This window comes from Bubalus kerabau, chromosome 1, assembly GCF_029407905.1.
Source record: "Bubalus kerabau isolate K-KA32 ecotype Philippines breed swamp buffalo chromosome 1, PCC_UOA_SB_1v2, whole genome shotgun sequence".
NCBI lineage: Eukaryota > Metazoa > Chordata > Mammalia > Artiodactyla > Bovidae > Bubalus > Bubalus kerabau.
The window spans coordinates 175,708,280-175,722,654 of record NC_073624.1 but is presented as its reverse complement, the minus strand read 5'-3'; positions in this window follow the sequence as shown (position 1 = coordinate 175,722,654).

Here is a 14,375-nt window from a genome sequence, read left to right as displayed (position 1 = left end):
GTAATTCTATATTTAAAAATTTGAGGAAGCACATCCAATAACTTTTGTTGTATCATGTTCATTCAAAGAAAATTCCAAGAACCCTAGAATCAAGGGTGGGAATTATACATAATCATGGGCATCAGGGGCAGGGACCCACAGGGGTCCCTTTAGAAGCTATCCGCTATTTCTCGTAAGCAAATGCAAACCACAGTTACACCTAGAATCTTCTGCTAAGCACTTGCAACATGCCAAGCACATAAGCAGGTATTTTCTAAACAGTATGTTTTCTGAAGTGGCTTACATTCTAAGGGAAAGAATTAGGTTCAGTGGCTAAGTGACTTGATATCAGTCACATGGATCCAACAGGGGGCGCAGAATTGAAATCCACAGCTATCTCATTCCAAGAGAGCGGCTTTGTCCTCTTCACGACTCTCAGTGCCTTTAGGGAAGCATGAGATACACACACGAGAAGAGTTTGGCAGGGTCTCTGACGCTGAGCAAGTGCTCAGCCAAGATAAGGCCATTATCCACAGTTACCACTGACGTGGGCGGTTATAACTGTGTTTACTTTGCACTTTCTTCTTGGTACCTGCCTGGAGGTATCTGGGAAAAGCCCCAGATTAATTAGTGGAGGATACAAGCACCTAATTGAGCCCATAGAAGCCAGCTGAGAGAGAAAAGCGAAGGCACCAAGACCAGATGTTCGGCAGGCCTGAGAATGAGTTCTGAGAGTAAATGCTTTTCACCTGCTGTTAAGTGAAAATGTTGGACCAGGTCAAGGGTAGGTAAACTATATCACAGGCCAAATTCAGCCTACTGCCTGTGTTTGTCAATAAAGTTTTATTGGCACAGAGCCATACTCATTTGTTTACACATTGTTATAGTCCTGCTGGAGCTATAACAGCAGAGTGGAGTAATTTCAAAAGAGACTGCCCTGCACAGCTGAAAATATGAACTCTTTAGCCTTTTGAAGGCAGAGAAGGCAATGGCACCCCACTCCAGTACTCCTGCCTGGAGAATCCCAGGGACGGGGGAGCCTGGTGGGCTGCCATCTATGGGGTCACACAGAGTCAGACACAAATGAAGTGATTTAGCAGCAGTAGCCTTTTGAAGGAAAAGTTTGACAGCCCTGGACTGGATGGTCTTTAAGACTCTAAATCCCCAAATCTGATAATTAATAGAAAAAGTGAGCAGTACAATTAACTAGGTAAAACCAAAGCAGTTTGTATCAAACTCTGTGCTACCCCACAAATGGGCATCTCACTATCCCTCAAGTATTCACATTTCCTCAATAAAAATCTACCATGATTAGGTTGGGCTGCTATAACAAATTATCACAGACTGGGCTCATTAAGCAATGTTTATTTCTTACAGTTCTTGAGGCTGGGAAGTGCAAGATCAGGTTGTCAGCAGATCCACTGTCTAGTGGGTGCTCTTCCTAGTTTGTGAATAGCTGTGTTCTTGTGTTTTCACAGGGCAAAGAGGGAGCCACTTTCATGTCCTCTGCCTGCCTCTTGTTTGTAGAAAAACCTTAGTCTTCTAGGCCTTCCCCAAGTTCCAAAGAACACACTGAATCAGAAAAGCAAGAAAATGCAGAACCAAAGAAAAACAGTCAAGCAAGACAAGATAATGATGCGTTCTCAGTTGCTCAGTCCTGTCTGACTCTCTGTGACCCTATGGACTGTAGCCCATCAGGCTCCTCTCTCCATGGGATTTTCAAGGCAAGAATACTAGAGTGGATTGCCATTTCCTTCTCCAGGGGATCTTCCCAACCCAGGGATCAAACCTGTGTCTCTTATGTCTCCTGCATTGGCAGGTGGATTCTTTACCTCTGCACCACCTGGGAAGCCCAAAACAAGTCAAAGACTTTCAGTTCATTCTTCAGTTCAGTTCAGTCGCTCAGTCGTGTCCGACTCTTTGCGACCCCATGAGTCACAGCACGCCAGGCCTCCCTGTCCATCACCAACTCCCGGAGTTCACCCAGACTCACGTCCATCGAGTCGGTGATGCCATCCAGCCATCTCATCCTCTGTCATCCCCTTCTCCTCCTGCCCCCAATCCCTCGCAGCATCAGAGTCTTTTCCAATGAGTCAACTCTTCGCATGAGGTGGCCAAAGGACTGGAGTTTCAGCTTTAGCATCATTCCTTCCAAAGAAATCCCAGGGCTGATCTCTTTCAGAATGGACTAGTTGGATCTCCTTGCAGTCCAAGGGACTCTCAAGAGTCTTGATAGTATCCTGAGCCATATTCTTGAGCTATTTTGCAGATACTGAAACCCCCATTCAGGAGGAAGGAGTTAACTGTATGTTGACCCCAAACATAGACCCACAGATCAGTTGGAACCAGAAGGTTGATCATGTTGACTCGTGATTATTTCACCATCATTCACTCAGAGGAATGCCTGTGAACTGATCATGTACCCTGAAACCCTCTTCCTCATCCCGTCCTTAAAAACCTTTCCCTGAAAGACATTGGGGAGTTTGGGTCTTTTGAGCATTAGCTGCCCAGACTCCTCACTTGGTGACTGCAATAAACACAGTACTTTCCTTTGACATAACTTGGTGTCAGTGGACTGACTACACTGTGTGCTGCCGAGCATACTCAAGTTTGGTTTGGTAACAACCCCACACACAGAAAAAAAACACAAATGAAGAGAATTCTGAATATGAGATGCACAATCATGCTTGGAACATAACTGGGGGAGGGTGCAGGAATCTTTCAAGCATTGGAAATGTTCTATTTCTTAACCTCGTTTAGAGTCACCTGATTTTGTACAACCCCTGAACTAAGAATGGATTTTACATTTGATTAATGACAGGAGTGGGGAGAGAGGACAATTGTCTCATGCCATGTGAAAATTATGTGAAATTCAAATTTCATGTGCCCAGAAATAAAACCTTATTGCCACACATTCATGACCATCCATTTATGTATTGTTTGTGGCTGCTTTCAAAGAACAATGATAGAGCTGAATAGTTGAGCCGTAGGCTGATCTGCAAAACTGAAAACATTTACTCTCTGGACTTCAAGCAAGTGTCCATTATGTTATTTCTTATATCTAAATGTGTTGTATCTTATATGTCATATGGAACCTCTCCAGACGATGCAGTTTCTTGAACATGCTATGCTCTCTCTCAGGGCATTTGCACGTGCCACCCTCAAGGAGAGAATACCTCTTTGTTTATTCTAGCTTCTGGTGGCTCCATTCCTCCGCTGGGGCTGCTCTACTCCAGTCCCTGCCTCCATCATCATATTGACTGCTCCTCTGTGTTTGTATCTTCTCGTCTTTCTCCTACAAGGATACTTGTCATTGGATTTAGAGGCCATCTGGGTAATCCAGGATGGTCTCCTCTTGAGATCCGTAACTTAATTACATCTGCAAAAATTCTTTTGCCAACTTTAAGGTCACATTCACCTGTTAGGGCAGGAATATATCTTTCTGGCAGTCCCCATTCAACCCAATAGGCTTGGTTACATTGAAATTTTGGGTCTGTCTGAATGGACCTCCTATGAGTATGGTAGCATTGGTCCCTTGGAAAATATCAGTTTCCTGAATTATGCAGAGGTTGTCATGCTTTCTTATTCAACAACAGAAAGCTACATTCGTTAAGATCACCACCATTCTGTTGCAAGAAAAAAAGCCTTTTAAAAATGTCAGGAAGTGGTAGACATGGGAATTCCAAAATTTTGATTTCCCTTGAAAGCTTATATCTTATCATTGGCCACAGCACTGACACTTGTTTTCCCTGAAGTAACAGGCTCCTTTTGGTCATTTTTGAGGAAAAGTCTGCCAAACAGCCAAGTCTGAATCATACTTTGTCAGATATTTCAAATAAAAATGGTGTTCCCTGAAAAAGGATGCCAGCTGGATGCCAAAATTTGTTCAAGTGCTTTTCTTTTGGAGATGATCATCAAACTTAATGCTCAATAGGAGGGCTTTATGTGTATTTCCCATTTTTGTCACACAAGCTATTAAAGAGACATGGACTCACCTATTGTGCGGTGAATTGTGTCCCCCAAGAATACACAGAAGAACTGTACAAAAAAGATCTTCATGACCCATAATCACGATGGTGTGATCACTGACCTAGAGCCAGACATCCTGGAATGTGAAGTCAAGTGGGCCTTAGAAAGCATCACTACGAACAAAGCTCGTGGAGGTGATGGAATTCCAGTTGAGCTATTGCAAATCCTGAAAGATGATGCTGTGAAAGTGCTGCACTCAATATGCCAGCAAATGTGGAAAACTCAGCAGTGGCCACAGGACTGGAAAAGGTCCGTTTTCATTCCAATCCCAAAGAAAGGCAATGCCAAAGAATGCTCAAACTACCTCACAATTGCACTCATCTCACACACTAGTAAAGTAATGCTCAAAATTCTCCAAGCCAGGCTTCAGCAATATGTGAACCGTGAACTTCCAGATGTTCAAGCTGGTTTTAGAAAAGGCAGAGGAACCAGAGATCAAATTGCCAACATCTGCTGGATCATGGAAAAAGCAAGAGAGTTCCAGAAAAGCATCTATTTCTGCTTTATTGACTATGCCAAAGCCTTTGACTGTGTGGATCACAAGCAACTGTGGAAAATTCTGAAAGAGATGGGAATACCAGACCACCTGATCAGCCTTTTGAGAAATCTATATGCAGGTCAGGAAGCAACAGCTAGAACTGGACATGGAACAACAGACTGGTTCCAAATAGGAAAAGGAGTTCGTCAAGGCTGTATATTGTCACCCTGTTTATTTAACTTCTATGCAGAGTACATCATGAGAAACGCTGGACTGGAAGAAGCACAAGCTGGAATCAAGAGTGCCAGGAGAAATATCAATAACCTCAGATATGCAGATGACACCACCCTTATGGCAGAAAATGAAGAGGAACTCAAAAGCCACTTGATGAAAGTGAAAGTGGAGAGTGAAAAAGTTGGCTTAAAACTCAACATTCAGAAAACAAAGATCATGGCATCCGGTCCCATCACTTCATGGCAAATAGATGGGGAAACAGTGGAAACAGTGTCAGACTTTATTTTTTGGGCTCCAAAATCACTGCAGATGGTGACTGCAGCCATGAAATTAAAAGACGCTTACTCCTTGGAAGGAAAGTTATGACCAACCTAGATAGCATATTCAAAAGCAGAGACATTACTTTGCCAACAAAGGTCCATCTAGTCAAGGCTATGGTTTTTCCTGTGGTCATGTATGGATGTGAGAGTTGGACTGTGAAGAAGGCTGAGCGCCAAAGAATTGATGCTTTTGAACTGTGGTGTTGGAGAAGACTCTTGAGAGTCCCTTGGGCTGCATGGAGATCCAACCAGTCCATTCTGAAGGAGATCAGCCCTGGGATTTCTTTGGAAGAAATAATGCAAAAGCTGAAACTCCAGTCCTTTGGCCACCTCATGCAAAGAATTGACTCACTGGAAAAGACTCTGATGCTGGGAGGGATTGGGGGCAGGAGGAGAAGGGGACGACAGAGGATGAGATGGCTGGATGGCATCACTGACTCGATGGATGTGAGTCTGGGTGAACTCCGGGAGTTGGTGATGGACAGGGAGGCCTGGCGTGCTGCAATTCATGGGGTCGCAAAGAGTCGGACACAACTGAGAGACTGAACTGAACTTAAAAGGTGTATTGAAGTCCTAACCTTCAGTATCTAAGAAAGTGACCTTATTTAGAGATAGGGTCTTTGCAGATGTCATTGAGTTAAAATGAAGCCACCAGGCTGGGCCCTAATCCAGTAAGACTGGTGTCCTTACAGGAAGAGGAAAGATACATTTAATGTCTGAACTCAGACATTAAAGGGGAAAAGGCAAGGTGACGATGGAGCCAGGAACTGGAGTGCTGTGTGTGCAAGCTGTGTGTGTCACAGCGATGTGACACAAGTGATGTGTGAAGTGGGTCACCAAAGACTGAGCCATCACAAATGCTGGCAAAGACAAGGAAGACTTTCCCTAGAGCCTTGGGAGAAAGTGTGGCCCCTGCTAATGCCTTGATTTTGGCCTTCTGTCCTCCAGAAGCCTGAGGGAATAAACCTGTGTTGTTCTAAGCCCTCCAGGCAGGCCCAGGACACTAATCCATCATCCAAATATGCTGAGTAGATAGAGACTGATGGAAAAGAAAGTGAAAGTGTTAGTCAGTCAAAGAGTCTGACCCTTTGCCATGCCACGGACTGTAGCCCATCAGGCTCCTCTCTCCAAGGAATCCTCCAGGCTAGAATACTGGTGTGGGTAGCTATTCCTTCCTCCAGGGAATCTTCCTGACCCAGGGATCAAACCTGGGTCTCCTGCATTGCAGGCAGACTCTTTAACATCGGACCTACCAGGGAAGCCCATGATTCCGTTTATGTGACATTCTCCAAAAGAACTTACCTTTAAAAAAAAATGTAATGTGGACCATTTTTAAAGTCTTTATTGAATTTGTTACCTTATTACTTCTGTTATTTACGTTCTGGTTTTCTGGCCATGAGGCACGTCAGATCTTAATTGCCTGACCAGGGATCTGAACCCACTCTCCCTACATTGAAAAGTGAAGTCTTAAGCCCCAGAATGCCAGGGAAGTCTCCAAGAGAACTTACCTTGACAGAGGAATGGGAACATGCCAGGAGCTGGGGAGGGCTGTCCAAACAGACAGCCTACGGGAGTTTCTTGTTCAGTTGTTCAGTCGTGTCCAACTCTTTGTGACCCCATGGGCTGCAGCACACTAGGCTTCCCTGTCCATCACCAACTCCCGGAGCTTTCTCACACTCATGTCCATTGAATCGATGATGCCATCCGACCATCTCATCCTCTGTTTTCCCTTTCTCCTCCCGCTTTCAATCTTTCCCAGAATCACGGTCTTTTCCAATGAGTCAGCTCTTAACATCAGGTGGCTAAATGGAGCTTCAGCATCAATCCTTCCAATGAATGAATATTCAGGGCTGATTTCCTTTAGGATTAACTTGTTTGATCTCCTTGCTGTCCAAGGGACTCTCATGAGTCTTATCCAACACCGCAGTTTGAAGGCATCAATTCTTTGGCCCTCAGCCTTCTTTATGGTCCAACTCTCTCACCCATATATGACTACTAGAAAAACCATAGCTTTGACTATACAGACCTTAGTCAGCAAAGTAATGTCTCTGCTTTTTAAAATGCTGTCTAGGTGTGTCATAGCTTTTCTTCCGAGGAGCAAGCATCTTTTAATTTCATGGCTGAGGTCACTGTCTGCGGTGATTTTGGAGCCCAAGAAAATAAAACCTGTCACTGTTTCCATTGCTTCCCCATCTCTTTGCTATGAAGTGGCAAAGATGGGACCGGATGCCATGATCTTTGTGTTTTGAATGTTGAGTTTTAAGCCACCTTTTTCACTCTCCTCTTTAACCCTTGTCAAGAGGCTCTTTAGTTCTTCACTTTCTGCCAAGGGGTTTGAGGGGATGATAAAGCTAGTTGGGTCAGTATCCTGATTGTGGCCATGGTAATATTAACGTGCACATGCGCCAAAGTCTGCTAACCTGCACGCTGAAGAGTCAATTCAACCGCACATGAATTATAAAACAGTATGAGAAAGTGAATGAGGGGGAAGATACACTCAAGGGTTGAAATTTTCTTATTAATTTTTACTGTTTCACCAAGCTTCGGCGATAAAATCAAGTGACTACGGCTCCCCCCAACTCCTTTTTCGGCACAGGTGCTATGATGAACAGTATCACGACTTCCAGTACGTTTGGTGCTGTTGCTGATTTCTGCTAAGGCACCAGCAGGATGCCTGAGTACCTTTAGGGTAAATGCCAGCCGAGAGAAGAAGGCAAATGATGGAGCATTAGTGTCATGGTCAGGGGTCTGACATTGTGGGTCCTGGAAAGGATCTGGGGGACCTCAGGGGTGTGCTGGACACATTTGGAGAAGTGATTTCTAGCACCTGGGAGGCATGGATAACCTTCCCATTTTGCAGATGAGGAAACTAACATTTGGAGAGGTGAAGTCATTTGCCCAGAGGGACAGGAAAAGGCTTAAACACAGGACTGCTGGACACAGAGTAGGTGCAACTGTCCAGGGAGCTGGACAGTCTAGTGCTTGTAAAACTTAGGAGCATGGAGGCCTTGAATAATTTAGGACAGCTAAATTATATTTAGTATCATTAGTATAACAGTACACTATGATATAGTCTAGGTTTATATGGAGAAGGCAATGGCACCCCACTCCAGTACTCTTGCTTGGAAAATCCCATGGATGGAGGAGCCTGATAGGCTGCAGTCCATGGGGTCGCAAAGAGTCGGACACGACTGAGCGACTTCACTTTCACTTTTCACTTTCATGCATTGGAGAAGGCAATGGCAACCCACTCCAGTGTTCTTGCCTGAAGAATCCCAGGGGTGGTGGAGCCTGGTGGGCTGCCGTCATGGGGTCGCACAGAGTCAGACACGACTGAAGCGACTTAGCAGCAGCAGCAGCAGCATAAATAGCACAAGTACATTAATGTACTGTGAAAAAGTGAAAGTGTTAGTCGCTCTGATCTTCCTGACCTGGGAGCAAACCTGGGTTTCCTGCATTGCAGGCAGATTCTTTACCATCTGAGCCACCAGAGAAGCCCACTAATGTATTGTATGCCATTTAATTTACTATGTACTATAACAGCATATAATAAATTAATATAGTCTATATAATTTGATTATGTACTATAATAGCATATGGTGAACGTATTATATGTCATTTAATTTGCTATGTGCTATCACACAGCACACAAAAATATATGTGATTTAATTTCTACACACTATAGCATAACATACAGTAAATTAATATGCTGTAAATAATTTACTAAACTGTATGCATTCATCATATATAACATGTTATGCGTGGGTGAGTGCTAAATCGTTTCAGTAGTGTCCAACTCTGTGCAACCCTATGGAGTGTAGCCTGTCAGGCTCCTCTGTCCATGGGATTCTTCAGGAAAAAATACTGGAGTGGGTTGCTATGCCCTTCTCCGAGGGATCTTCCCAACCCCAGGGATCAAATCCATGTCTCTTATGTCTGTTGCATTGGCAGGTGGGTTCTTTACCACTTGCATCACCAGGGAAGCCCGTAACATACTATATACAGAGTAATAAATACATATATTTCTAAAAAAAAATGTAACCTCATTACAGAACATCTGGAGAAAGAAAAATAACCCTTAATTCCAGATGCAGGTTGTATTTTAGTCTATTTCTTGTCATTCCTGCCCCCTCCCCCTGCCCTTGTACTTCTAGCTGTTTCTTTAAAACAAAAAACAAAAAAGCATAATATCTACCAAATTCGACCTCCACTTCTGGACCTGGTTCTTTTCACCCAATATTTAATCCTAAAATGTTGTCTGTCCATGACGCTGCGCAGCTGCACTGTCCAGTTTGGTAGCTGACAGCCATCTGAATTTAAATGGATGACACCGGCATAAAACTGACAATTTCCTTCTCCTTGGAACTAGCTCCGTTTCAAGCACTCAGCCGCCATGTGTGGTAGGTGTCTGCCCGTATTGGGGAGCACAGAGAATATTTCCATCATCTCAGGAAATTCTATGGGGGCAACACTGCTCCAAAAGCTAAACATTTTTTTTGGCTGCAGAGGATGGAGGATCTTAGTTCCCTGACCAGGGAGGGAATCCATGTTCCTTGGAGTGGAAGTACAGTCTTAAATACTGGGCCTCCAGGGAAGTCCCCTAACTGGCATTTTAAAATAAAGACTATCTCTGTGATAAAAGATGCAAAGATTTCAAAGGGTGAGCAGTGTTCCTGTCTCCTCCCCCATCCCCAACTTCTGTCTCTCTCCCCAGACACCACCATGGCCTCTGGCTGTCCTCCCTTTAAAAAATATTCGTTCCCTATGTGAGCATGTGAGGGCTTCCCTAGTGGCTCCGTCGGTAAAGAATCTGCCTGCAATGCATGAGAGCTGGGTTTGATCTCTGGGTCGGGAAGATCCCCTGGAGGAGGGCATGGCAACCCACTCCAGTATTCTTGCCTGGGAAATCCCATGGACAGAGGAGTCCACCGGGCTACAGTCCATGGGGCAGCAAAGAGTCAGATAAGATTGAGAGACTAAGCACAGCATATGTGAGCATGCATACATGTATGTGTCTCCATCTTCTCTTTATATATTTTTTTAAAATTTGGTTTTGGCTGTGCTGGGCACGCAGGCTTTGTTGTGGCATGGGGCTTCTCTAATTGCAACACATGGGCTTAGTTGTCCTGTGACACGTGGGATCTTAGTTCCCTGGCTAGGGATTGAACCCACATGCCCTGCATTGAAAAGCATGTTCTTAACCACTGGACCACCACAAGTCCCCAAATCTTCTTTTTTAAAAATACCTGCTATTTTGTACCTTGTTTTCCCCACTATGTCTATTGAGAATTGTTCCTTGTTAGTATATAGAGCTCCCTCTGAAAGCTCTAGGGAAGGATGTTTCCTTGTCTCCTCTAGCTTCTGGGGGCGTCAGCATTCCTTGGGTTGAGACTGCATCACTCCAGTCTTTGTCTCTGCCTTCACTGGGCCTTCTCCTCTTAATCCCTCCCAAATTCCATTCTGCCCTTCTCTCTTAAAAAAAAAAATTTTTTTTTTTTAAATCTAGTTGCAGAGAACAGAGGCTTCTCTCTGGTTGTGGGGCATGGGCTTCTCATTGAGGTGGCTTCTCTAGCTGTGGAGCACAAGCTAGGGCACACAGGCTCAGTACTGGCAGCTCCCAGGTGCTAGAGCATGGGCTTAGTAGTTGTGGCACTGGGACTCAGTTGCTCACAGCATGTGGAATCTTCCCGGACCAGGGATCAAACCTGTATCCCCTGCACTGGTAGGCAGATTCTTATCCTCTGCGCCAAGAGGGAAGTCCTTTGTCTTTCTCTTATAAGGACACTTATTGGATTTAGAGCCCATCCTAACATCGGAGATGATCTCATTCAAGATTCTTAATTACATCTGCAAAGACCCTTTTCTCAAATAAGGTCACAGTCACATGTTCCAGGGGTGAGGACTTGGACACACCTTTTTTGGGGGGGTTCTATTCAGTCCTCTACCATGAGTCTATGATACATAGAGTGACTGATGAGGTCAAAGAGACAGGTAGGGTCTTTTTTTAAGAAGACTAGATTTTACTCTAAATGTTGGGGAAAGAGACTGAATAGTTTTCATCCGGAGATGCCACCAGCTGGCTGAGACGTGGAAAACAGACTTCAGTGGATCAAGGTGGAGATAGGAAGATGAGTGGAGAGGTGATGGTAGAGCCTGGACTGGGTGGGAGGCTCCTGAAGGGTCGAACTGCGGACAAAGGGGAGGAATTGAGAATGACTCTGGGTTTGGGGCCTGAACAGCTGAGTGAATGAATGACCATTAATGAAATGGAGAAGACTGGGGGCCAGTCAGATGGGCCAGGAGGGAGGTATTGGTCATCACCCCCATACTGTAGCTGAGTCTCAGAGAAGGAAGGGCTTGGCCAAAGTCATGCATGCGTGCTTAGTCACTCAGTCTTGTCCCATTCTTTGCCATCCTTTGGACTGTAGCCCACCAGGCTCCATGGGATTTCCCAGGCAAGAAAACTAGGGGGTTACCATTTCCTCCTGCAAGGTATCTTCCTGACCCAGGGATTGAACCCGTGTCTCCAATGTCTCCTGCACTGCACACAGGTTCTTTATTCCCTAAGTCATATATATATATATATATACACACACACATATATATATATCACTAACTGAATTAACCACCTAGTGTGTGTCCTCCAAACCCATGTATGGTGGGTTGAATTGTGTCTCTTCATAGAGATGTTTGATTCAAGTCCTAATCTTTGTCACCTGTGACTATGATCTTACTTGGAAATGGGGTCTTTGCAGATGTTAATCAAGTTAAGAAGCGGTCATAACTGGATTAGGGTAGACGATGTCCTTTAAGGGAAAGCTGGACACAGGTGCATACGAAGAACATCATGTGACGATAGAGGCAGAGGTTGGGTAATGCAGCCCCAAGCCAAGGAATGCCATGGAAGCTGGAAGAGGCAAGGAAGGACTTCCAGCATCTCGAACTGGAAAAGAATAGATTTCTGAGAACTTTCATAGTGGCGCAGTGGCTAAGACTGTGCACTCCCAATGCAAGGGGTCTGGGTTTCATCCCTGGTCAGGGAACTAGCTCCCACACGCAACTAAAGGTCTGGCATGACCCTGCATGTTGTGACTGAGGCCCAGTGCAACCAAGTTAACTAAATAAATAAATTTATATTTTAAAAAGGAATAGATTTCTGTTGTTTTAAACCACCTTGTCTGTGGGACTTTGTTATAACAGCCCCAGGAATCCAGTTCACCAAGCTTTGTCCAGGGGGCTCCACCAGGATGTGACCTGGAGCAGCGAGCTCCCCGGCTCAGCTTGCTGGCACTGCAACAACAAATATGACAGAGTGTAGAGGCAGAAAGCCCAAGAACAAGGTGCTGACCAGATTTGGTGTCTGGTGACACCCCAATTCCTGACTTGCAGACAGTTGCCTTTTTGCTGTGTTCTCACACGACCTTTATTCTCTGTCTTTCTCTTAGAAGGACACTGATCTTATAATGAGGGGCCTACACTTTTGACCCAATCATGTAAACCTAATCACCTCCCAAAGGCTCCTAGTCACCTCCAAACACTACCACAAGACAGTTAATTTTATGTGTCAACTTAACTGGTTGGAGGGATGGCCCAGGTAGCTGGAGAAAGGGGATGTGTCCATGAAGGTGTTTTCAAAAGAGATGAGCATCTGAACTGATGAACTGAGTAAAGCAGATAGCCTTTGCCAACACACTTGCGTCTTTCCAATCAGCTGAGGCCTTGTTCAGGTTAGTTCAGTTGTTCAGTCATGTCTGAAGCTTTGTGACCCCATGGACTGCAATATGCCAGGCTTCCCTGTCCATCACCAACTCCTAGAGCTTGCTCAAACTCATGTCCATCGAGTTTGTGATGCCATCCAACCATCTCATCCTCTGTCGTCACTTCTCCTCCTGCCTTTCAATCTTTCCCAGAATCAGGGTCTTTTCCAACGAGTCGGTTTCGTCACATCAGGTGGCCAAAGTATTGGAGTTTCAGCTTCAGGATTAGTCCTTCCAATGAATATTCAGGACTGATCCCCTTTAGGTTGGACTGGCTGGACCTCCTTGCCATCCAAGGGACTCTCAAGAGTCTTCTCCAACACCACAGTTCAAAAGCATCAATTCTTCGGTGCTTAGTTTTCTTTATACTCCAACTCTCACATCCATACATGACCACTGGAAAAACCATAGCTTTGACTAGATGGACCTTTGTTGGCAGAGTAATGTCTCTGCTTTTTAATATGCTATCTAGGTTGGTCATAGCTTTTCTTCCAAGGAGTGTGCATCTTTTAATTTCATAGCTGCAGTCACCATCTGCAGTGATTTTGGAGCCCCCCAAAATAAAATCTCTCACTATTTCCATTGTTTTCTCATCTATTTGCCATGAAGTGATGAGACCGGATGCTATGATCTTAGTTTTCTGAGTGCTGAGTTTTAAGTCTACTTTCTCACTCTCCTTTTTCACTTTAAGTAGAGCAAAAAAATAGTAAGGGTAAATTCACTCTCCCAGCTTGAACTGAAATATCCATCTTTTCCTGCCCTTAGACATTAGTACATCTGACTTTTTTTTTTATTTGCCACATCCTGCAGCATGTGGAATCTTACTTCCCTGACTAGGGATTCAACCTGTGCCCCTTGCATTGGAAGGAAGTATGGAGTCAACCACTGGACCACTAGGGAAGTTTCTGATTCTTGAATAATTTGTTATGACAGCCTCAGAAAACTAATATGCCCACTGAACAAAATCCTAAAAGGACCTTCCCTCCACACCATCACCCTGGAGCAGAATTGCAACTAGATAAGTGAATTTCAGGCCTGTTCTGTCTGAATGCACACATGGGCACTTGTCAGCAGGCAGTCACACATTTTTTTTTTTTAAACCAAACATTCCAGACTGTTTCCTGAAGGGATGCACATTTTTCAAAACCCTATAAAGCAAAGGCTTTTGTTTGTGTATCTTTCAGATTTTTTTAAATTACAAAAGTAGCACAATGTGGATAAGTGAATCACTTTGCTGGGAGCCCAAAATAAGAAACCTAAAACAATTAAAAAGGAAAAGCGCAAACTATAGGGAATTCCTTGGTAGTCCAGTGGTTAGGACTCTGCACTTTCACTGCCGAGAGTGTGGATTCAATCCCTCACTGGGGAACTAAGATCCCACAAGCTGCATGGTGTGGCCAAAAATATAAAATAAAATGCCATAATATAATGTCACACAAAATAAAAAGAACCTGTTATTTAAAAAGGACTTACCTGGTGGCTTAGATGGTAAAGAATCTGCCTGCAATGCAGGAAATGAAGGTTCAATCTCCGGATTGGGAAGAGGTTTTTTGTTTTTTTTTTTTTTTAAATGCAAAG